This window comes from Gadus macrocephalus, chromosome 9 (genome assembly GCF_031168955.1).
Source record: "Gadus macrocephalus chromosome 9, ASM3116895v1".
NCBI classification, from domain to species: domain Eukaryota; kingdom Metazoa; phylum Chordata; class Actinopteri; order Gadiformes; family Gadidae; genus Gadus; species Gadus macrocephalus.
Window position 1 is genome coordinate 7,149,274 of NC_082390.1, and position 17,396 is coordinate 7,166,669.

General features: G+C 38.4%; 33 non-coding genes across 33 annotated transcripts; all 33 read left to right on the plus strand.

The window, feature by feature from the left end:
- Positions 1 to 89: 89 nt before the first annotated feature.
- Positions 90 to 200, plus strand: trnal-caa (transfer RNA leucine (anticodon CAA)). The gene is made up of 2 exons: positions 90 to 127; positions 155 to 200. It is a non-coding gene; the product is annotated as a tRNA-Leu (tRNA).
- A 1,234-nt stretch (positions 201 to 1,434) lies between these two features.
- On the plus strand, positions 1,435 to 1,545 carry trnal-caa (transfer RNA leucine (anticodon CAA)). The gene is made up of 2 exons: positions 1,435 to 1,472; positions 1,500 to 1,545. It is a non-coding gene; the product is annotated as a tRNA-Leu (tRNA).
- A 113-nt stretch (positions 1,546 to 1,658) lies between these two features.
- On the plus strand, positions 1,659 to 1,769 carry trnal-caa (transfer RNA leucine (anticodon CAA)). Its single transcript has 2 exons — positions 1,659 to 1,696; positions 1,724 to 1,769. It is a non-coding gene; the product is annotated as a tRNA-Leu (tRNA).
- Positions 1,770 to 2,328: 559 nt separating this feature from the next.
- On the plus strand, positions 2,329 to 2,439 carry trnal-caa (transfer RNA leucine (anticodon CAA)). The gene is made up of 2 exons: positions 2,329 to 2,366; positions 2,394 to 2,439. It is a non-coding gene; the product is annotated as a tRNA-Leu (tRNA).
- A 337-nt stretch (positions 2,440 to 2,776) lies between these two features.
- trnaf-gaa (transfer RNA phenylalanine (anticodon GAA)) lies at positions 2,777 to 2,887 on the plus strand. The gene is given in 2 exon segments: positions 2,777 to 2,814; positions 2,833 to 2,887. It is a non-coding gene; the product is annotated as a tRNA-Phe (tRNA).
- Positions 2,888 to 3,224: 337 nt separating this feature from the next.
- On the plus strand, positions 3,225 to 3,335 carry trnal-caa (transfer RNA leucine (anticodon CAA)). Its single transcript has 2 exons — positions 3,225 to 3,262; positions 3,290 to 3,335. It is a non-coding gene; the product is annotated as a tRNA-Leu (tRNA).
- A 337-nt stretch (positions 3,336 to 3,672) lies between these two features.
- Positions 3,673 to 3,783, plus strand: trnal-caa (transfer RNA leucine (anticodon CAA)). Its single transcript is given in 2 exon segments — positions 3,673 to 3,710; positions 3,729 to 3,783. It is a non-coding gene; the product is annotated as a tRNA-Leu (tRNA).
- A 113-nt stretch (positions 3,784 to 3,896) lies between these two features.
- trnal-caa (transfer RNA leucine (anticodon CAA)) lies at positions 3,897 to 4,007 on the plus strand. The gene is made up of 2 exons: positions 3,897 to 3,934; positions 3,962 to 4,007. It is a non-coding gene; the product is annotated as a tRNA-Leu (tRNA).
- A 1,229-nt stretch (positions 4,008 to 5,236) lies between these two features.
- On the plus strand, positions 5,237 to 5,347 carry trnal-caa (transfer RNA leucine (anticodon CAA)). Its single transcript has 2 exons — positions 5,237 to 5,274; positions 5,302 to 5,347. It is a non-coding gene; the product is annotated as a tRNA-Leu (tRNA).
- Positions 5,348 to 5,907: 560 nt separating this feature from the next.
- On the plus strand, positions 5,908 to 6,018 carry trnal-caa (transfer RNA leucine (anticodon CAA)). Its single transcript is given in 2 exon segments — positions 5,908 to 5,945; positions 5,964 to 6,018. It is a non-coding gene; the product is annotated as a tRNA-Leu (tRNA).
- A 337-nt stretch (positions 6,019 to 6,355) lies between these two features.
- Positions 6,356 to 6,466, plus strand: trnal-caa (transfer RNA leucine (anticodon CAA)). Its single transcript has 2 exons — positions 6,356 to 6,393; positions 6,421 to 6,466. It is a non-coding gene; the product is annotated as a tRNA-Leu (tRNA).
- Positions 6,467 to 6,579: 113 nt separating this feature from the next.
- Positions 6,580 to 6,690, plus strand: trnal-caa (transfer RNA leucine (anticodon CAA)). Its single transcript has 2 exons — positions 6,580 to 6,617; positions 6,645 to 6,690. It is a non-coding gene; the product is annotated as a tRNA-Leu (tRNA).
- A 559-nt stretch (positions 6,691 to 7,249) lies between these two features.
- trnal-caa (transfer RNA leucine (anticodon CAA)) lies at positions 7,250 to 7,360 on the plus strand. The gene is made up of 2 exons: positions 7,250 to 7,287; positions 7,315 to 7,360. It is a non-coding gene; the product is annotated as a tRNA-Leu (tRNA).
- A 337-nt stretch (positions 7,361 to 7,697) lies between these two features.
- trnal-caa (transfer RNA leucine (anticodon CAA)) lies at positions 7,698 to 7,808 on the plus strand. The gene is given in 2 exon segments: positions 7,698 to 7,735; positions 7,754 to 7,808. It is a non-coding gene; the product is annotated as a tRNA-Leu (tRNA).
- Positions 7,809 to 8,145: 337 nt separating this feature from the next.
- trnal-caa (transfer RNA leucine (anticodon CAA)) lies at positions 8,146 to 8,256 on the plus strand. The gene is made up of 2 exons: positions 8,146 to 8,183; positions 8,211 to 8,256. It is a non-coding gene; the product is annotated as a tRNA-Leu (tRNA).
- Positions 8,257 to 8,369: 113 nt separating this feature from the next.
- Positions 8,370 to 8,480, plus strand: trnal-caa (transfer RNA leucine (anticodon CAA)). The gene is made up of 2 exons: positions 8,370 to 8,407; positions 8,435 to 8,480. It is a non-coding gene; the product is annotated as a tRNA-Leu (tRNA).
- A 337-nt stretch (positions 8,481 to 8,817) lies between these two features.
- Positions 8,818 to 8,928, plus strand: trnal-caa (transfer RNA leucine (anticodon CAA)). Its single transcript is given in 2 exon segments — positions 8,818 to 8,855; positions 8,874 to 8,928. It is a non-coding gene; the product is annotated as a tRNA-Leu (tRNA).
- A 337-nt stretch (positions 8,929 to 9,265) lies between these two features.
- On the plus strand, positions 9,266 to 9,376 carry trnal-caa (transfer RNA leucine (anticodon CAA)). The gene is made up of 2 exons: positions 9,266 to 9,303; positions 9,331 to 9,376. It is a non-coding gene; the product is annotated as a tRNA-Leu (tRNA).
- Positions 9,377 to 9,489: 113 nt separating this feature from the next.
- trnal-caa (transfer RNA leucine (anticodon CAA)) lies at positions 9,490 to 9,600 on the plus strand. Its single transcript has 2 exons — positions 9,490 to 9,527; positions 9,555 to 9,600. It is a non-coding gene; the product is annotated as a tRNA-Leu (tRNA).
- Positions 9,601 to 10,543: 943 nt separating this feature from the next.
- On the plus strand, positions 10,544 to 10,654 carry trnal-caa (transfer RNA leucine (anticodon CAA)). Its single transcript has 2 exons — positions 10,544 to 10,581; positions 10,609 to 10,654. It is a non-coding gene; the product is annotated as a tRNA-Leu (tRNA).
- Positions 10,655 to 10,990: 336 nt separating this feature from the next.
- trnal-caa (transfer RNA leucine (anticodon CAA)) lies at positions 10,991 to 11,101 on the plus strand. Its single transcript has 2 exons — positions 10,991 to 11,028; positions 11,056 to 11,101. It is a non-coding gene; the product is annotated as a tRNA-Leu (tRNA).
- Positions 11,102 to 11,660: 559 nt separating this feature from the next.
- Positions 11,661 to 11,771, plus strand: trnal-caa (transfer RNA leucine (anticodon CAA)). The gene is made up of 2 exons: positions 11,661 to 11,698; positions 11,726 to 11,771. It is a non-coding gene; the product is annotated as a tRNA-Leu (tRNA).
- A 337-nt stretch (positions 11,772 to 12,108) lies between these two features.
- trnal-caa (transfer RNA leucine (anticodon CAA)) lies at positions 12,109 to 12,219 on the plus strand. The gene is given in 2 exon segments: positions 12,109 to 12,146; positions 12,165 to 12,219. It is a non-coding gene; the product is annotated as a tRNA-Leu (tRNA).
- Positions 12,220 to 12,556: 337 nt separating this feature from the next.
- On the plus strand, positions 12,557 to 12,667 carry trnal-caa (transfer RNA leucine (anticodon CAA)). The gene is made up of 2 exons: positions 12,557 to 12,594; positions 12,622 to 12,667. It is a non-coding gene; the product is annotated as a tRNA-Leu (tRNA).
- Positions 12,668 to 12,780: 113 nt separating this feature from the next.
- trnal-caa (transfer RNA leucine (anticodon CAA)) lies at positions 12,781 to 12,891 on the plus strand. The gene is made up of 2 exons: positions 12,781 to 12,818; positions 12,846 to 12,891. It is a non-coding gene; the product is annotated as a tRNA-Leu (tRNA).
- Positions 12,892 to 13,228: 337 nt separating this feature from the next.
- On the plus strand, positions 13,229 to 13,339 carry trnal-caa (transfer RNA leucine (anticodon CAA)). Its single transcript is given in 2 exon segments — positions 13,229 to 13,266; positions 13,285 to 13,339. It is a non-coding gene; the product is annotated as a tRNA-Leu (tRNA).
- Positions 13,340 to 13,676: 337 nt separating this feature from the next.
- On the plus strand, positions 13,677 to 13,787 carry trnal-caa (transfer RNA leucine (anticodon CAA)). The gene is made up of 2 exons: positions 13,677 to 13,714; positions 13,742 to 13,787. It is a non-coding gene; the product is annotated as a tRNA-Leu (tRNA).
- A 113-nt stretch (positions 13,788 to 13,900) lies between these two features.
- Positions 13,901 to 14,011, plus strand: trnal-caa (transfer RNA leucine (anticodon CAA)). Its single transcript has 2 exons — positions 13,901 to 13,938; positions 13,966 to 14,011. It is a non-coding gene; the product is annotated as a tRNA-Leu (tRNA).
- Positions 14,012 to 14,954: 943 nt separating this feature from the next.
- trnal-caa (transfer RNA leucine (anticodon CAA)) lies at positions 14,955 to 15,065 on the plus strand. Its single transcript has 2 exons — positions 14,955 to 14,992; positions 15,020 to 15,065. It is a non-coding gene; the product is annotated as a tRNA-Leu (tRNA).
- A 336-nt stretch (positions 15,066 to 15,401) lies between these two features.
- On the plus strand, positions 15,402 to 15,512 carry trnal-caa (transfer RNA leucine (anticodon CAA)). The gene is made up of 2 exons: positions 15,402 to 15,439; positions 15,467 to 15,512. It is a non-coding gene; the product is annotated as a tRNA-Leu (tRNA).
- A 337-nt stretch (positions 15,513 to 15,849) lies between these two features.
- trnal-caa (transfer RNA leucine (anticodon CAA)) lies at positions 15,850 to 15,960 on the plus strand. The gene is made up of 2 exons: positions 15,850 to 15,887; positions 15,915 to 15,960. It is a non-coding gene; the product is annotated as a tRNA-Leu (tRNA).
- A 113-nt stretch (positions 15,961 to 16,073) lies between these two features.
- trnal-caa (transfer RNA leucine (anticodon CAA)) lies at positions 16,074 to 16,184 on the plus strand. The gene is made up of 2 exons: positions 16,074 to 16,111; positions 16,139 to 16,184. It is a non-coding gene; the product is annotated as a tRNA-Leu (tRNA).
- Positions 16,185 to 16,966: 782 nt separating this feature from the next.
- trnal-caa (transfer RNA leucine (anticodon CAA)) lies at positions 16,967 to 17,077 on the plus strand. The gene is made up of 2 exons: positions 16,967 to 17,004; positions 17,032 to 17,077. It is a non-coding gene; the product is annotated as a tRNA-Leu (tRNA).
- Positions 17,078 to 17,396: the final 319 nt, after the last annotated feature.

Here is a 17,396-nt window from a genome sequence, read left to right on the forward strand (position 1 = left end):
AAAATCATTGTTCAACTTGCAACAATTATAAGGTACATTTCTTGAGTAATTGGAGCTTAATTTGGACTCTCTACTTGATTGTGAAAGTTGTCAGGATGGCCGAGCGGTCTAAGGTGCCAGACTCAAGGATTAACACCTACCTCAAAGCTGAGGTTTCTGGTCTCCAATTGGAGGCGTGGGTTCAAATCCCACTTCTGACATCATATTTATATGGTCAGTTTTAAAAATCATTGTTGAACTTGCTACAATTATATGGTACATTTCTTGAGTCATTAGAGCTTAATGTGGACTCTCTACTCGATATTTATTGTTGTCAGGATGGGAGAGCGGTCTAAGGCGCCAGACACAAGGTTTATTATACCTTCCTCAAACCTGAGGTTTATAGTCTCCAACTAGAGGCGTGGGTTCAAATCCCGCTACTGACAACCTTATTAATGCTTCAGTTTCATAAATTATTGTTCAAATAACTATAATTATATGGTTAATTTCTTGAGGCATTTTAAGTTAATTTAGACTCTCTACTTGTATTAACTAAATGTCAGGATGGCCGAGCGGTCTGAGGCGCCAGACTCAAGGAACACTACATTCCTCAAATCTGAGGTTTCTGGTCTCCAACTAGAGGCGTGGGTTCATATCCCACTTCTGACAACTTTTTTAAATATTCCGTTTTAAAAAATCTTTGTTCAACTTGTTACAATTATAAGGTTCATTTCTTGAGTCATTAGAGCTTAATGTGGACTCTCTACTAGCTTCATATTGGTGTCAGGATGGCCGAGCGGTCTAAGGCGCCAGACACAAGGATTATTATACCTTCCTCAAACCTGAAGTTTATAGTCTCCAACTAGAGGCGTGGGTTCAAATCCCGCTACTGACAACCTTTTTAATGCTTCAGTTTCATAAATTATTGTTCAAATAACTATAATTATATGGTTAATTTCTTGAGTCATTTTAAGTTAATTTAGACTCTCTACTTGTATTAAATAAATGTCAGGATGGTCGAGCGGTCTAAGGCGCCAGACTCAAGGAACACTACCTTCCTCAAATCTGAGGTTTCTAGTCTCCAACTGGAGGCGTGGGTTCAAATCCAACTTCTGACAACTTTTTTAAATATTCCGTTTTAAAAAATCATTGTTCAACTTGCTACAATTATAAGGTACATTTCTTGAGTCATTAGAGCTTAATGTGGACTCTATACTAGATTTTATTTGTGGTGAGGATGGCCGAGCAGTCTATGGCGTCAGACTCAAGGATTACTACCTTCCTCAAATCTGAGGTTTATGGTCTCCAACTGGAGGAGTGGGTTCAAATCCCGCTTCTGACAACCTCATTAATACTTCAGTTTCATAAATTATTGTTCAACTAACTATAGTTATATGGTTAATTTCTTGAGTCATTTTAAGTTAATTTAGACTCTCTACTTTGCATTAGGTAGATGTCAGGATGGCCGAGTGGTCTAAGGCGCCAGACTCAAGGATTACTGCCTTCCTCAAATCTGAGGTTTCTGGTCTCCAACTGGAGGCGTGGGTTCAAATCCTACTTCTGACAACTTTTTTAAATATTCAGTTTTAAAAAATCATTGTTACACTTGCAACAATTATAAGGTACATTTCTTGAGTAATTAGAGCTTAATTTGGACTCTCTACTTGATTTTGTAAGTTGTCAGGATGGCCGAGCGGTCTAAGGCGCCAGACTCAAGGATTACCACCTTCCTCAAAGCTGCGGTTTCTGGTCTCCAATTGGAGGCGTGGGTTCAAATCCCACTTCTGACCACATATTTATATGGTCAGTTTTAAAAATCATTGTTCAACTTGCTACAATTATAATGTACATTTCTTGAGTCATTAGAGCTTAATGTGGACTCTCTACTAGCTTTATTGTGTTGTCAGGATGGCCGAGCGGTCTAAAGCGCCAGACTCAAGGATTAATACCTTCCTCAAACCTGAGGTTTCTGGTCTCTAATTGGAGGCGTGGGTTCGAATCCCACTTCTTACAACTTTTGTCAATCTTCAGTTTCATAAATTATTGTTCAAATGACTAGATTTACTAGGTTCATTTCTTGCGTTATTTTAGTTTAATTTAGAATCGCTAATTGTTTTTTGGAGTTGTCAGAATGTCAGAGCGGTCTTTGGCGCCAGACTCAAGGATTACTACCTTCCTCAAATCTGAGGTTTATGGTCTCCAACTGGAGGAGTGGGTTCAAATCCCACTTTTGACAACCTATTTAAAACTTCAATTTCATAAATTATTGTTCAAATAACTATAATTATATGGTTAATTTCTTGAGTCATTTTAAGTTAATTTAGACTCTCTACTTTGCATTAAACAGATGTCAGGATGGCCGAGCGGTCTATGGCGCCAGACTCAAGGATTACTACCTTCCTCAAATCTGAGGTTTCTGGTCTCCAACTGGAGGCGTGGGTTCAAATCCCACTTCTGACATCATATTTATATGGTCAGTTTTAAAAATCATTGTTCAACTTGCCACAATTATAAGGTACATTTCTTGAGTCATTAGAGCTTAATGTGGACTCTCTACTAGATATTTATTGTTGTCAGGATGGAAGAGCGGACTAAGGCGCCAGACACAAGGATTATTATACCTTCCTCAAACCTGAGGTTTATAGTCTCCAACTAGAGGCGTGGGTTCAAATCCCGCTACTGACAACCTTTTTAATGCTTCAGTTTCATAAATTATTGTTCAACTAACTATAATTATATGGTTAATTTCTTGAGTCATTTTAAGTTAATTTAGACTCTCTACTTGTATTAAATATTTGTCAGGATGGCCGAGCGGTCTAAGGCGGCAGACTGAAGGAACACTACCTTCCTCAAATCTGAGGTTTCTGGTCTCCAACTGGAGGCGTGGGTTCAAATCCCACTTCTGACAACTTTTTTAAATATTCCGTTTTAAAAAATCATTGTTCAACTTGCTACAATTATAAGGTACATTTCTTGAGTCATTAGAGCTTAATGTGGACTCTATACTAGATTTTAATTGTGGTGAGGATGGCCGAGCAGTCTAAGGCGTCAGACTCAAGGATTACTACCTTCCTCAAATCTGAGGTTTATGGTCTCCAACTGGAGGAGTGGGTTCAAATCCCGCTTCTGACAACCTCATTAATACTTCAGTTTCATAAATTATTGTTCAACAAACTATAATTATATGGTTAATTTCTTGAGTCATTTTAAGTTAATTTAGACTCTCTACTTTGCATTAGTCAGATGTCAGGATGGCCGAGTGGTCTAAGGCGCCAGACTCAAGGATTACTACCTTCCTCAAATCTGAGGTTTCTGGTCTCCAAATGGAGGCGTGGGTTCAAATCCCACTTCTGACAACTTTTTTAAATATTCCGTTTTAAAAAATCATTGTTCAACTTGCTACAATTATAAGGTACATTTCTTGAGTCATTAGAGCTTAATGTGGACTCTATACTAGATTTTAATTGTGGTGAGGATGGCCGAGCAGTCTAAGGCGTCAGACTCAAGGATTACTACCTTCCTCAAATCTGCGGTTTATGGTCTCCAACTGGAGGAGTGGGTTCAAATCCCGCTTCTGACAACCTCATTAATACTTCAGTTTCATAAATTATTGTTCAACAAACTATAATTATATGGTTAATTTCTTGAGTCATTTTAAGTTAATTTAGACTCTCTACTTTGCATTAGTCAGATGTCAGGATGGCCGAGTGGTCTAAGGCGCCAGACTCAAGGATTACTACCTTCCTCAAATCTGAGGTTCCTGGTCTCCAACTGGAGGCGTGGGTTCAAATCCCACTTCTGACAACTTTTTTAAATATTCAGTTTTAAAAAATCATTGTTCAACTTGCAACAATTATAAGGTACATTTCTTGAGTAATTGGAGCTTAATTTGGACTCTCTACTTGATTTTGAAAGTTGTCAGGATGGCCGAGCGGTCTAAGGCGCCAGACTCAAGGATTACCACCTTCCTCAAAGCTGAGGTTTCTGGTCTCCAATTGGAGGCGTGGGTTCAAATCCCACTTCTGACTACATGTTTATATCGTCAGTTTTAAAAATCATTGTTCAACTTGCTACAATTATAAGGTACATTTCTTGAGTCATTAGAGCTTAATGTGGACTCTCTACTAGATATTTATTGTTGTCAGGATGGAAGAGCGGTCTAAGGCGCCAGACACAAGGATTACTACCTTCCACAAACCTGAGGTTCTTAGTCTCCAACTAGAGGCGTGGGTTCAAATCCCGCTTCTGACAACCTCATTAATACATCAGTTTCATAAATTATTGTTCAAATAACTATAATTATATGGTTAATTTCTTGAGTCATTTTAAGTTAATTTAGACTCTCTACTTGCATTAAAATAATGTCAGGATGGCCGAGCGGTCTAAAGCGCCAGACTCAAGGATTAATACCTTCCTCAAACCTGAGGTTTCTGGTCTCTAATTGGAGGCGTTGGTTCGAATCCCCCATCTTACAACTTTTGTCAATCTTCAGTTTCATAAATTATTGTTCAAATGACTAGATTTACTAGGTTCATTTCTTGCGTTATTTGAGTTTCATTTAGAATCGCTACTTGTTTTTTGGAGTTGTCAGAATGTCAGAGCGGTCTTTGGCGCCAGACTCAAGGATTACTACCTTCCTCAAATCTGAGGTTTATGGTCTCCAACTGGAGGTGTGGGTTCAAATCCCACTTCTGACAACCTATTTAAAACTTCAATTTCATAAATTATTGCTCAAATAACTATAATTATATGGTTAATTTCTTGAGTCATTTTAAGTTAATTTAGACTCTCTACTTTGCATTAGACAGATGTCCGGATGGCCGAGCGGTCTAAGGCGCCAGACTCAAGGATTACTACCTTCCTCAAACCTGAGGTTTCTGGTCTCTAATTGGAGGCGTGGGTTCGAATCCCTCATCTTACAACTTTTGTCAATCTTCAGTTTCATAAATTATTGTTCAAATGACTAGATTTACTAGGTTCATTTCTTGCGTTATTTGAGTTTCATTTAGAATCGCTACTTGTTTTTTGGAGTTGTCAGAATGTCAGAGCGGTCTTTGGCGCCAGACTCAAGGATTACTACCTTCCTCAAATCTGAGGTTTATGGTCTCCAACTGGAGGTGTGGGTTCAAATCCCACTTCTGACAACCTATTTAAAACTTCAATTTCATAAATTATTGTTCAAATAACTATAATTATATGGTTAATTTCTTGAGTCATTTTAAGTTAATTTAGACTCTCTACTTTGCATCAGACAGATGTCAGGATGGCCGAGCGGTCTAAGGCGCCAGACTCAAGGATTTCTACCTTCCTCAAATCTGAGGTTTCTGGTCTCCAACTGGAGGCATGGGTTCAAATCCCACTTCTGACATCATATTTATATGGTCAGTTTTAAAAATCATTGTTCAACTTGCAACAATTATAAGGTACATTTCTTGAGTAATTGGAGCTTAATTTGGACTCTCTACTTGATTGTGAAAGTTGTCAGGATGGCCGAGCTGTCTAAGGTGCCAGACTCAAGGATTAACACCTTCCTCAAAGCTGAGGTTTCTGGTCTCTAATTGGAGGCGTGGGTTCAAATCGCACTTCTGACAACATTTTTATATGGTCAGTTTTAAAAATCATTGTTCAACTTGCTACAATTATAAGGTACATTTCTTAAGTCATTAGAGCTTAATGTGGACTCTCTACTAGCTTTATATTGGTGTCAGGATGGCCGAGCGGTCTAAGGCGCCAGACACAAGGATTATTATACCTTCCTCAAACCTGAGGTTTATAGTCTCCAACTAGAGGCGTGGGTTCAAATCCCGCTACTGACAACCTTTTTAATGCTTCAGTTTCATAAATTATTGTTCAAATAACTATAATTATATGGTTAATTTCTTGAGTCATTTTAAGTTAATTTAGACTCTCTACTTGTATTAAAAATATGTCTGGATGGCCGAGCGGTCTAAGGCGCCAGACTCAAGGTACACTACCTTCCTCAAATCTGAGGTTTCTAGTCTCCAACTGGAGGCGTGGGTTCAAATCCCACTTCTGACAACATTTTTAAATATTCCGTTTTAAAAAATCATTGTTCAACTTGCTACAATTATAAGGTACATTTCTTGAGTCATTAGAGCTTAATGTGGACTCTATACTAGATTTTATTTGTGGTGAGGATGGCCGAGCAGTCTATGGCGTCAGACTCAAGGATTACTACCTTCCTCAAATCTGAGGTTTATGGTCTCCAACTGGAGGAGTGGGTTCAAATCCCGCTTCTGACAACCTCATTAATACTTCAGTTTCATAAATTATTGTTCAACTAACTATAGTTATATGGTTAATTTCTTGAGTCATTTTAAGTTAATTTAGACTCTCTACTTTGCAGTAGGTAGATGTCAGGATGGCCGAGTGGTCTAAGGCGCCAGACTCAAGGATTACTGCCTTCCTCAAATCTGAGGTTTCTGGTCACCAACTGGAGGCGTGGGTTCAAATCCCACTTCTGACAACTTTTTTAAATATTCAGTTTTAAAAAATCATTGTTCAACTTGCAACAATTATAAGGTACATTTCTTGAGTAATTAGAGCTTAATTTGTACTCTCTACTTGAATTTGAAAGTTGTCAGGATGGCCGAGCGGTCTAAGGCGCCAGACTCAAGGATTACCACCTTCCTCAAAGCTGCGGTTTCTGGTCTCTAATTGGAGGCGTGGGTTCAAATCCCACTTCTGACCACATTATTATATGGTCAGTTTTAAAAATCATTGTTCAACTTGCTACAATTATAATGTACATTTCTTGAGTCATTAGAGCTTAATGTGGACTCTCTACTAGCGTTATTGTGTTGTCAGGATGGCAGAGCGGTCTGAAGCGCCAGACTCAAGGATTACTACCTTCCTCAAACCTGAGGTTTCTGGTCTCTAATTGGAGGCGTGGGTTCGAATCCCACTTCTTACAACTTTTGTCAATCTTCAGTTTCATAAATTATTGTTCAAATGACTAGATTTACTAGGTTCATTTCTTGCGTTATTTTAGTTTCATTTAGAATCGCTACTTGTTTTTTGGAGTTGTCAGAATGTCAGAGCGGTCTTTGGCGCCAGACTCAAGGATTACTACCTTCCTCAAATCTGAGGTTTATGGTCTCCAACTGGAGGAGTGGGTTCAAATCCCACTTTTGACAACCTATTTAAAACTTCAATTTCATAAATTATTGTTCAAATAACTATAATTATATGGTTAATTTCTTGAGTCATTTTAAGTTAATTTAGACTCTCTACTTTGCATTAAACAGATGTCAGGATGGCCGAGCGGTCTATGGCGCCAGACTCAAGGATTACTACCTTCCTCAAATCTGAGGTTTCTGGTCTCCAACTGGAGGCGTGGGTTCAAATCCCACTTCTGACATCATATTTATATGGTCAGTTTTAAAAATCATTGTTCAACTTGCCACAATTATAAGGTACATTTCTTGAGTCATTAGTGCTTAATGTGGACTCTCTACTAGATATTTATTGTTGTCAGGATGGAAGAGCGGACTAAGGCGCCAGACACAAGGATTATTATACCTTCCTCAAACCTGAGGTTTATAGTCTCCAAGTAGAGGCGTGGGTTCAAATCCCGCTACTGACAACCTATTTAATGCTTCAGTTTCATAAATTATTGTTCAACTAACTATAATTATATGGTTAATTTCTTGAGTCATTTTAAGTTAATTTAGACTCTCTACTTGTATCAAATATTTGTCAGGATGGCCGAGCGGTCTAAGGCGGCAGACTCAAGGAACACTACCTTCCTCAAATCTGAGGTTTCTGGTCTCCAACTGGAGGCGTGGGTTCAAATCCCACTTCTGACAACTTTTTTAAATATTCCGTTTTAAAAAATCATTGTTCAACTTGCTACAATTATAAGGTACATTTCTTGAGTCATTAGAGCTTAATGTGGACTCTATACTAGATTTTAATTGTGGTGAGGATGGCCGAGCAGTCTAAGGCGTCAGACTCAAGGATTACTACCTTCCTCAAATCTGAGGTTTATGGTCTCCAACTGGAGGAGTGGGTTCAAATCCCGCTTCTGACAACCTCATTAATACTTCAGTTTCATAAATTATTGTTCAACAAACTATAATTATATGGTTAATTTCTTGAGTCATTTTAAGTTAATTTAGACTCTCTACTTTGCATTAGTCAGATGTCAGGATGGCCGAGTGGTCTAAGGCGCCAGACTCAAGGATTACTACCTTCCTCAAATCTGAGGTTTCTGGTCTCCAACTGGAGGCGTGGGTTCAAATCCCACTTCTGACAACTTTTTTAAATATTCAGTTTTAAAAAATCATTGTTCAACTTGCAACAATTATAAGGTACATTTCTTGAGTAATTGGAGCTTAATTTGGACTCTCTACTTGATTTTGAAAGTTGTCAGGATGGCCGAGCGGTCTAAGGCGCCAGACTCAAGGATTACCGCCTTCCTCAAAGCTGAGGTTTCTGGTCTCCAATTGGAGGCGTGGGTTCAAATCCCACTTCTGACTACATGTTTATATCGTCAGTTTTAAAAATCATTGTTCAACTTGCCACAATTATAAGGTACATTTCTTGAGTCATTAGTGCTTAATGTGGACTCTCTACTAGATATTTATTGTTGTCAGGATGGAAGAGCGGACTAAGGCGCCAGACACAAGGATTATTATACCTTCCTCAAACCTGAGGTTTATAGTCTCCAACTAGAGGCGTGGGTTCAAATCCCGCTACTGACAACCTTTTTAATGCTTCAGTTTCATAAATTATTGTTCAACTAACTATAATTATATGGTTAATTTCTTGAGTCATTTTAAGTTAATTTAGACTCTCTACTTGTATCAAAAATTTGTCAGGATGGCCGAGCGGTCTAAGGCGGCAGACTCAAGGAACACTACCTTCCTCAAATCTGAGGTTTCTGGTCTCCAACTGGAGGCGTGGGTTCAAATCCCACTTCTGACAACTTTTTTAAATATTCCGTTTTAAAAAATCATTGTTCAACTTGCTACAATTATAAGGTACATTTCTTGAGTCATTAGAGCTTAATGTGGACTCTATACTAGATTTTAATTGTGGTGAGGATGGCCGAGCAGTCTAAGGCGTCAGACTCAAGGATTACTACCTTCCTCAAATCTGAGGTTTATGGTCTCCAACTGGAGGAGTGGGTTCAAATCCCGCTTCTGACAACCTCATTAATACTTCAGTTTCATAAATTATTGTTCAACAGACTATAATTATATGGTTAATTTCTTGAGTCATTTTAAGTTAATTTAGACTCTCTACTTTGCATTAGTCAGATGTCAGGATGGCCGAGTGGTCTAAGGCGCCAGACTCAAGGATTACTACCTTCCTCAAATCTGAGGTTTCTGGTCTCCAACTGGAGGCGTGGGTTCAAATCCCACTTCTGACAACTTTTTTAAATATTCAGTTTTAAAAAATCATTGTTCAACTTGCAACAATTATAAGGTACATTTCTTGAGTAATTGGAGCTTAATTTGGACTCTCTACTTGATTTTGAAAGTTGTCAGGTTGGCCGAGCGGTCTAAGGCGCCAGACTCAAGGATTACCGCCTTCCTCAAAGCTGAGGTTTCTGGTCTCCAATTGGAGGCGTGGGTTCAAATCCCACTTCTGACTACATGTTTATATCGTCAGTTTTAAAAATCATTGTTCAACTTGCCACAATTATAAGGTACATTTCTTGAGTCATTAGAGCTTAATGTGGACTCTCTACTAGATATTTATTGTTGTCAGGATGGAAGAGCGGTCTAAGGCGCCAGACACAAGGAGTACTACCTTCCACAAACCTGAGGTTCTTAGTCTCCAACTAGAGGCGTGGGTTCAAATCCCGCTTCTGACAACCTCATTAATACATCAGTTTCATAAATTATTGTTCAAATAACTATAATTATATGGTTAATTTCTTGAGTCATTTTAAGTTAATTTAGACTCTCTACTTCCATTTAAATAATGTCAGGATGGCCGAGCGGTCTAAAGCGCCAGACTCAAGGATTAATACCTTCCTCAAACCTGAGGTTTCTGGTCTCTAATTGGAGGCGTGGGTTCGAATCCCTCTTCTTACAACTTTTGTCAATCTTCAGTTTCATAAATTATTGTTCAAATGACTAGATTTACTAGGTTCATTTCTTGCGTTATTTGAGTTTCATTTAGAATCGCTACTTGTTTTTTAGAGTTGTCAGAATGTCAGAGCGGTCTTTGGCGCCAGGCTCAAGGATTACTACCTTCCTCAAATCTGAGGTTTATGGTCTCCAACTGGAGGTGTGGGTTCAAATCCCACTTCTGACAACCTATTTAAAACTTCAATTTCATAAATTATTGCTCAAATAACTATAATTATATGGTTAATTTCTTGAGTCATTTTAAGTTAATTTAGACTCTCTACTTTGCATTAGACAGATGTCAGGATGGCCGAGCGGTCTAAGGCGCCAGACTCAAGGATTACTACCTTCATATTTATATGGTCAGTTTTAAAAATCATTGTTCAACTTGCAACAATTATAAGGTACATTTCTTGAGTAATTGGAGCTTAATTTGGACTCTCTACTTGATTGTGAAAGTTGTCAGGATGGCCGAGCGGTCTAAGGCGCCAGACTCAAGGAATAACACCTTCCTCAAAGCTGAGGTTTCTGGTCTCCAATTGGAGGCGTGGGTTCAAATCCCACTTCTGACAACATATTTATATGGTCAGTTTTAAAAATCATTGTTCAACTTGCTACAATTATAAGGTATATTTCTTGAGTCATTAGAGCTTAATGTGGACTCTCTACTAGCTTTATATTGTTGTCAGGATGGTCGAGCGGTCTAAGGCGCCAGACCCAAGGATTACTACCTTCCTCAAACCTGAGGTTTATAGTCTCCAACTAGAGGCGTGGGTTCAAATCCCGCTTCTGACAACGTCATTAATACTTCAGTTTCATAAATTATTGTTCAAATAACTATAATTATATGGTTAATTTCTTGAGTCATTTTAAGTTAATTTAGACTCTCTACTTTGCATTAAACAGATGTCAGGATGGCTGAGCGGTCTAAGGCGCCAGACTCAAGGATTACTACCTTCCTCAAATCTGAGGTTTCTGGTCTCCAACTGGAGGCGTGGGTTCAAATCCCACTTCTGACATCATATTTATATGGTCAGTTTTAAAAATCATTGTTCAACTTGCTACAATTATAATGTACATTTCTTGAGTCATTAGAGCTTAATGTGGACTCTCTACTAGCGTTATTGTGTTGTCAGGATGGCAGAGCGGTCTGAAGCGCCAGACTCAAGGATTACTACCTTCCTCAAACCTGAGTTTTCTGGTCTCTAATTGGAGGCGTGGGTTCGAATCCCACTTCTTACAACTTTTGTCAATCTTCAGTTTCATAAATTATTGTTCAAATGACTAGATTTACTAGGTTCATTTCTTGCGTTATTTTAGTTTCATTTAGAATCGCTACTTGTTTTTTGGAGTTGTCAGAATGTCAGAGCGGTCTTTGGCGCCAGACTCAAGGATTACTACCTTCCTCAAATCTGAGGTTTATGGTCTCCAACTGGAGGAGTGGGTTCAAATCCCACTTTTGACAACCTATTTAAAACTTCAATTTCATAAATTATTGTTCAAATAACTATAATTATATGGTTAATTTCTTGAGTCATTTTAAGTTAATTTAGACTCTCTACTTTGCATTAAACAGATGTCAGGATGGCCGAGCGGTCTATGGCGCCAGACTCAAGGATTACTACCTTCCTCAAATCTGAGGTTTCTGGTCTCCAACTGGAGGCGTGGGTTCAAATCCCACTTCTGACATCATATTTATATGGTCAGTTTTAAAAATCATTGTTCAACTTGCCACAATTATAAGGTACATTTCTTGAGTCATTAGTGCTTAATGTGGACTCTCTACTAGATATTTATTGTTGTCAGGATGGAAGAGCGGACTAAGGCGCCAGACACAAGGATTATTATACCTTCCTCAAACCTGAGGTTTATAGTCTCCAACTAGAGGCGTGGGTTCAAATCCCGCTACTGACAACCTATTTAATGCTTCAGTTTCATAAATTATTGTTCAACTAACTATAATTATATGGTTAATTTCTTGAGTCATTTTAAGTTAATTTAGACTCTCTACTTGTATCAAATATTTGTCAGGATGGCCGAGCGGTCTAAGGCGGCAGACTCAAGGAACACTACCTTCCTCAAATCTGAGGTTTCTGGTCTCCAACTGGAGGCGTGGGTTCAAATCCCACTTCTGACAACTTTTTTAAATATTCCGTTTTAAAAAATCATTGTTCAACTTGCTACAATTATAAGGTACATTTCTTGAGTCATTAGAGCTTAATGTGGACTCTATACTAGATTTTAATTGTGGTGAGGATGGCCGAGCAGTCTAAGGCGTCAGACTCAAGGATTACTACCTTCCTCAAATCTGAGGTTTATGGTCTCCAACTGGAGGAGTGGGTTCAAATCCCGCTTCTGACAACCTCATTAATACTTCAGTTTCATAAATTATTGTTCAACAAACTATAATTATATGGTTAATTTCTTGAGTCATTTTAAGTTAATTTAGACTCTCTACTTTGCATTAGTCAGATGTCAGGATGGCCGAGTGGTCTAAGGCGCCAGACTCAAGGATTACTACCTTCCTCAAATCTGAGGTTTCTGGTCTCCAACTGGAGGCGTGGGTTCAAATCCCACTTCTGACAACTTTTTTAAATATTCAGTTTTAAAAAATCATTGTTCAACTTGCAACAATTATAAGGTACATTTCTTGAGTAATTGGAGCTTAATTTGGACTCTCTACTTGATTTTGAAAGTTGTCAGGATGGCCGAGCGGTCTAAGGCGCCAGACTCAAGGATTACCGCCTTCCTCAAAGCTGAGGTTTCTGGTCTCCAATTGGAGGCGTGGGTTCAAATCCCACTTCTGACTACATGTTTATATCGTCAGTTTTAAAAATCATTGTTCAACTTGCCACAATTATAAGGTACATTTCTTGAGTCATTAGTGCTTAATGTGGACTCTCTACTAGATATTTATTGTTGTCAGGATGGAAGAGCGGACTAAGGCGCCAGACACAAGGATTATTATACCTTCCTCAAACCTGAGGTTTATAGTCTCCAACTAGAGGCGTGGGTTCAAATCCCGCTACTGACAACCTTTTTAATGCTTCAGTTTCATAAATTATTGTTCAACTAACTATAATTATATGGTTAATTTCTTGAGTCATTTTAAGTTAATTTAGACTCTCTACTTGTATCAAATATTTGTCAGGATGGCCGAGCGGTCTAAGGCGGCAGACTCAAGGAACACTACCTTCCTCAAATCTGAGGTTTCTGGTCTCCAACTGGAGGCGTGGGTTCAAATCCCACTTCTGACAACTTTTTTAAATATTCCGTTTTAAAAAATCATTGTTCAACTTGCTACAATTATAAGGTACATTTCTTGAGTCATTAGAGCTTAATGTGGACTCTATACTAGATTTTAATTGTGGTGAGGATGGCCGAGCAGTCTAAGGCGTCAGACTCAAGGATTACTACCTTCCTCAAATCTGAGGTTTATGGTCTCCAACTGGAGGAGTGGGTTCAAATCCCGCTTCTGACAACCTCATTAATACTTCAGTTTCATAAATTATTGTTCAACAGACTATAATTATATGGTTAATTTCTTGAGTCATTTTAAGTTAATTTAGACTCTCTACTTTGCATTAGTCAGATGTCAGGATGGCCGAGTGGTCTAAGGCGCCAGACTCAAGGATTACTACCTTCCTCAAATCTGAGGTTTCTGGTCTCCAACTGGAGGCGTGGGTTCAAATCTCACTTCTGACAACTTTTTTAAATATTCAGTTTTAAAAAATCATTGTTCAACTTGCAACAATTATAAGGTACATTTCTTGAGTAATTGGAGCTTAATTTGGACTCTCTACTTGATTTTGAAAGTTGTCAGGATGGCCGAGCGGTCTAAGGCGCCAGACTCAAGGATTACCGCCTTCCTCAAAGCTGAGGTTTCTGGTCTCCAATTGGAGGCGTGGGTTCAAATCCCACTTCTGACTACATGTTTATATCGTCAGTTTTAAAAATCATTGTTCAACTTGCCACAATTATAAGGTACATTTCTTGAGTCATTAGAGCTTAATGTGGACTCTCTACTAGATATTTATTGTTGTCAGGATGGAAGAGCGGTCTAAGGCGCCAGACACAAGGAGTACTACCTTCCACAAACCTGAGGTTCTTAGTCTCCAACTAGAGGCGTGGGTTCAAATCCCGCTTCTGACAACCTCATTAATACATCAGTTTCATAAATTATTGTTCAAATAACTATAATTATATGGTTAATTTCTTGAGTCATTTTAAGTTAATTTAGACTCTCTACTTGCATTTAAATAATGTCAGGATGGCCGAGCGGTCTAAAGCGCCAGACTCAAGGATTAATACCTTCCTCAAACCTGAGGTTTCTGGTCTCTAATTGGAGGCGTGGGTTCGAATCCCTCATCTTACAACTTTTGTCAATCTTCAGTTTCATAAATTATTGTTCAAATGACTAGATTTACTAGGTTCATTTCTTGCGTTATTTGAGTTTCATTTAGAATCGCTACTTGTTTTTTAGAGTTGTCAGAATGTCAGAGCGGTCTTTGGCGCCAGGCTCAAGGATTACTACCTTCCTCAAATCTGAGGTTTATGGTCTCCAACTGGAGGTGTGGGTTCAAATCCCACTTCTGACAACCTATTTAAAACTTCAATTTCATAAATTATTGCTCAAATAACTATAATTATATGGTTAATTTCTTGAGTCATTTTAAGTTAATTTAGACTCTCTACTTTGCATTAGACAGATGTCAGGATGGCCGAGCGGTCTAAGGCGCCAGACTCAAGGATTACTACCTTCATATTTATATGGTCAGTTTTAAAAATCATTGTTCAACTTGCAACAATTATAAGGTACATTTCTTGAGTAATTGGAGCTTAATTTGGACTCTCTACTTGATTGTGAAAGTTGTCAGGATGGCCGAGCGGTCTAAGGCGCCAGACTCAAGGAATAACACCTTCCTCAAAGCTGAGGTTTCTGGTCTCCAATTGGAGGCGTGGGTTCAAATCCCACTTCTGACAACATATTTATATGGTCAGTTTTAAAAATCATTGTTCAACTTGCTACAATTATAAGGTATATTTCTTGAGTCATTAGAGCTTAATGTGGACTCTCTACTAGCTTTATATTGTTGTCAGGATGGTCGAGCGGTCTAAGGCGCCAGACCCAAGGATTACTACCTTCCTCAAACCTGAGGTTTATAGTCTCCAACTAGAGGCGTGGGTTCAAATCCCGCTTCTGACAACGTCATTAATACTTCAGTTTCATAAATTATTGTTCAAATAACTATAATTATATGGTTAATTTCTTGAGTCATTTTAAGTTAATTTAGACTCTCTACTTTGCATTAAACAGATGTCAGGATGGCTGAGCGGTCTAAGGCGCCAGACTCAAGGATTACTACCTTCCTCAAATCTGAGGTTTCTGGTCTCCAACTGGAGGCGTGGGTTCAAATCCCACTTCTGACATCATATTTATATGGTCAGTTTTAAAAATCATTGTTCAACTTGCTACAATTATAAGGTACATTTCTTGAGTCATTAGAGCTTAATGTGGACTCTCTACTAGATATTTATTGTTGTCAGGATGGAAGAGCGGTCTAAGGCGCCAGACACAAGGTTTATTATACCTTCCTCAAACCTGAGGTTTATAGTCTCCAACTAGAGGCGGGGGTTCAAATCCCGCTACTGACAACCTTTTTAATGCTTCAGTTTCATAAATTATTGTTCAAATAACTATAATTATATGGTTAATTTCTTGAGTCATTTTAAGTTAATTTAGACTCTCTACTTGTATTAAATAAATGTCAGGATGGCCGAGCGGTCTAAGGCGCCAGACTCAAGGAACACTACCTTCCTCAAATCTGAGGTTTCTGGTCACCAACTGGAGGCGTGGGTTCAAATCCCACTTCTGATAACTTTTTTAAATATTCTGTTTTAAAAAATCATTGTTCAACTTGCTACAATTATAAGGTACATTTCTTGAGTCATTAGAGCTTAATGTGGACTCTATACTAGATTTTAATTGTTGTGAGGATGGCCGAGCAGTCTAAGGCGTCAGACTCAAGGATTACCACCTTCCTCAAAGCTGAGGTTTCTGGTCTCCAATTGGAGGCGTGGGTTCAAATCCCACTTCTGACAACATGTTTATATGGTCAGTTTTAAAATTCATTGTTCAATTTGCTACAATTATAAGGTACATTTCTTGAGTCATTAGAGCTTAATGTGGACTCTCTACTATCGTTATATTGTTGTCAGGATGGCCGAGCGGTCTAAGGCGCCAGACACAAGGATTACTACCTTCCACAAACCTGAGGTTCATTGTCTCCAACTAGAGGCGTGGGTTCAAATCCCGCTTCTGACAACCTCATTAATACTTCAGTTTCATAAAATATTGTTCAAATAACTATAATTATATTGTTAATTTCTTGAGTCATTTTAAGTTAATTTAGACTCTCTACTTGCAAAACAAATATGTCAGGATGGCCGAGCGGTCTAAAGTGCCAGACTCAAGGATTAATACCTTCCTCAAACCTGAGGTTTCTGGTCTCTCATTGGAGGCGTGGGTTCGAATCCCCCGTCTTACAACTTTGGTCAATCTTCAGTTTCATAAATTATTGTTCAAATGACTAGATTTACTAGGTTCATTTCTTGCGTTATTTGAGTTTAATTTAGAATCGCTACTTGTTTTGTGGAGTTGTCAGAATGTCAGAGCGGTCTTTGGCGCCAGACTCAAGGATTACTACCTTCCTCAAATCTGAGGTTTATGGTCTCCAACTGGAGGTGTGGGTTCAAATCCCACTTCTGACAACCTATTTAAAACTTCAATTTCATAAATTATTGTTCAAATAACTATAATTATATGGTTAATTTCTTAAGTCATTTTAAGTTAATTTAGACTCTCTACTTTGCATCAGACAGATGTCAGGATGGCCGAGCGGTCTAAGGCGCCAGACTCAAGGATTTCTACCTTCCTCAAAGCTGAGGATTCTGGTCTCCAATTGGAGGCGTGGGTTCAAATCCCACTTCTGACAACATGTTTATATGGTCAGTTTTAAAAATCATTGTTCAACTTGCTACAATTATAAGGTACATTTCTTGAGTCATTAGAGCTTAATGTGGACTCTCTACTAGCTTTATATTGTTGTCAGGATGGCCGAGCGGTCTAAGGCGCCAGACACAAGGATTACTACATTCCATAAACCTGAGGTTCATAGTCTCCAACTAGAGGTGTGGGTTCAAATCCCGCTTCTGACAACCTCATTAATACTTCATTTTCATAAATTATTGTTCAAATAACTATAATTATATGGTTAATTTCTTGAGTCATTTTAAGTTAATTTAGACTCTCTA